Source organism: Pteropus medius, unplaced genomic scaffold (assembly GCF_902729225.1).
Source record: "Pteropus medius unplaced genomic scaffold, Ma_sr-lr_union100, whole genome shotgun sequence".
NCBI classification, from domain to species: domain Eukaryota; kingdom Metazoa; phylum Chordata; class Mammalia; order Chiroptera; family Pteropodidae; genus Pteropus; species Pteropus medius.
In genome coordinates this window covers 26,705,294-26,708,617 of record NW_024340849.1, presented here as the reverse complement: position 1 = coordinate 26,708,617, position 3,324 = coordinate 26,705,294, and the positions used below count along the sequence as shown (strand labels likewise).

At 38.1% G+C, this 3,324-nt stretch overlaps 1 pseudogene; it reads right to left on the bottom strand.

Moving 5' to 3' along the window:
- Positions 1-904: 904 nt before the first annotated feature.
- LOC120591238 (uncharacterized) lies at positions 905-1,023 on the bottom strand (annotated as a pseudogene).
- Positions 1,024-3,324: the final 2,301 nt, after the last annotated feature.

Below are 3,324 nucleotides of genomic sequence, written 5' to 3'. Positions count from 1 at the left end.
AAATGTATTATGCATATATGGTGGAGTGTCTATCCAGTCATCTCTTTACATGAGACCATATACATGGCACTAAGTTATCTGTGGACCACTAAGGGGAAGAGGATCAGGAAGGTGTGAACCGTGGTGAAGGCATCCTACTATGCTTTCTGTGACTAGCTTTATGTAGAAAACAGGGTAGCTATAATTAACTGTAAGTAGCAGTTAAAGCAATTGTTTTCACGGTGGGCCTTGTCAGACCAGAGAGACTACAGGTGATAAAGTGTAACAGAGAGCTGGGGTTCTAGAAGGCCATGCTACAACCTGTGCTATTGTGCGATACTTGCAGAATGGGTAGTAAGTGAATTGCCACAATGTTGGTTTAGCTTAAGCACCTTGATGTTTTGGGAACAAAGATGTATCCTTTACAGGAGCAGGTGGGGAGAGGACACCCTGCTGAGGCTCTGCCTCCAACTACTAGAAAGCAGATGCCTGCATAAGAGGCAAGGGCAGCGATTGGAGAGGGAAGCTTGTGAATGATTTGAGTCACTTCTGTGAACTCCTCCAAATGACTGGAGAACATTTGACTGTGGTGGGCCATGTCCCCACGATCTGATTCGTACACCACGGGTAGTGCAAGAGGACTGGCTGTGTCGTTCCCAAGTATTCCAGTCCTCATTCTCCTTTCCCCGACTAATGCTGAGTGTCTGCATCATTAATGATAAACTCTCTGAGATCCCTCTCCAGTTGTCTACTTCCTATGAAACTTCACTCTCAAAACATCTTTTAAATTGTGATTTTTATTTTTATTTATTTATTTATTTTTTAAATTTTTATTTATTTTTTTTTTTAGGCAAAGCAACCCTTGGTTCACCTCACAGATTGCAAGAACCTTGTCAGCTTACAATCCTTTATTTTTTATTTTTTATGCCTACAGCACCTGGTCTTCCTAGGTGGTCTCCCATCCAAATACTAACCAGACCCGACCCTGCTTAGCTTCCGAGATCAGACGGGATCGGGCTTGTTCGGGGTGGCATGGCCATAGACTAGTTTTATTTTTAAATAGGTAAATAAAGCACATTGTACAAGTTCAAATGGTATCAAAAGATAAATAGTAAAGAATAATCCTTCCCTTCCTCCCCTTTACCTCCTCAAGGTATATACTATTACCAATTTCTTACATATCTACCACAGAAATTCTATGAATTTCATAGACTTTATAACCTCTCATATGAACATCAAGCATGTGCCATTTCTACTCCTTAAAAAGGGCCTGAGTACATATATGGTGTTCAATAAATATTGATTTATTAATTAATTGAAAAGATAGTTTCAGTGTTTGTCAGAATCCTAGAATTCCAAGGATAGGTAAAACTGCAAAGTTGACAATACTGATCTCTAGACTTTCAGAGAATGCAGTCATACACATTGAAACAGTTTCTGTGCTAGTGAGTGCAAAGTGTTAACACTGCTGGGGAATTTAAGATAAATTATGCTATGGAGAGTAACAGACCCTGAAAAAGGAAGCTAAGCTCTGGCATTTTACACCTTGCAAAGACAAATGCTTTGCAATGAGTATAAAAGTCCTCTTTGTGATCAAAAAATTTGGCAAGTCATCCAGCATTCTTAACTTTCCCACCATGACAGAAATCTCATTACATATAACCTTTTAAATGGGACCAGAGAAACATTTTCAACTTGATTCTCATTGGGCACAACTTCTACCTGGAACTACCATCCAAAGAGAGACAAAATGTATATTATTTTTGTATCAGAGGTGTAGTGCCGAGAGCACTGTTCACTGTGCCCTTTTATTTAAGAGCCAAGTAAGCTTGCTTGTTCTCTCTCTCTCTCTCTCTCTCTCTCTCTCTCTCTCTCCACACACACCCCCACACACACACACACACACACACACACACAGATCCTAGAGGCTCTTTACAGACTAACTGGGAAATAATTCTTATAAGTACAGCCCCAGTACAAGGGTCCACCACTCAGTCTGACCACAGTGGATGTGGTAAATTTCAATTTTTGTCTCTTGGGGGTCCTATAGGGCGTACTTAGAAACATGACAGGTCAACCCCCAGAAACTATGTGATGATAGTTTTTGTGGTTGTTTCTGAATGTATCTTCTTACCACCCTAGATTATCTGATATGTTTATGCTAATTTATCGGTAGGCCTAGACTTCTAATGTTTGAGCTGCCATTGCATTCTTTCACCGTAGTAGTTTTGCAAACCACGGCCAACTACTTTGTTAGGCATTGTGTTAGATGCTGTACATTTACTATTCAAGTAATCATCACAAACGTTGCATGAAATTTATGATTATGACCATTTTACACACAAAGAAACCAAAAATCTAAAAAGATAAGGCCACTTGATGTGATGTAGCATACGTATCAGAATTTGCACTCAATTCTTCTAATTCCAAGAAGGACAAGGAATGATGGAATAAAATCCCTGTTGTGTGTGAACCACTGAATGTGTGCATATATCTCTTTATAGGCAGACACACGTGTACACATGTGATTTCATTTCCTATATGTAATGCTAGTGATCTTTACACTTTAAACTTTTGTACTGATTCAGTATAGAGAGATAGAAAGATATTGTTTGTTGTTTTCTTAGATAACCATATGAGTTAATAAGTAAAGAGAGGATTAAAGATTTCCTAAATTGGCTGATTTCAGAATTATTTAATTGCTTACTTCAACAAATTCTTATTTAGTGTATATCATTTACTGGGTGGTTAATAGTAGGATGTGCTGGAGATTCAGCAGTGAAATAAAATAAAAAGCACCTTCCTTCACAAAGCTTAGGTCTGGAAAAGCTGGACCAGGAGTTGGAAAGTATTTTCTGTAAAGGGCCAAATGACAAATATTCCTGGCTTTGTGGACCGTATGGTCTGTATCACAACTCCTCAACTTTGCCTTTGTAGTACGAAAGCAGCCTGAGACAAAATGGGAAAGATTGGGTGTGGCTGAGTTCCAATAAAAAGGTTATTTATAAACATTTACTTCTAATTCCATATAATGTTTATGTGTCACATAACATTCTTCTTTTGATTTTTTTTCAAACATTTAAAAATGTCAAAAGCAAGGGTACTTTCTCAACATGATAGAACCCACAACTAACATTATTCTCAAAGTGAAAGAAGTTTGGAAAGCTTTCTCACTAAGATCAGGAGCAAGACAGCGATGCCCATTTCATCACTGCTATTCAACATTGTAGTGGAAGTTCTAGCTATAGTGGTTATACAACATAAAGAAGTAAAAGACATCCAAATTGGATAGAAAGAGGTAAAACTATCTCTATTATCAGATGCCATGATTCCATATATATAGAA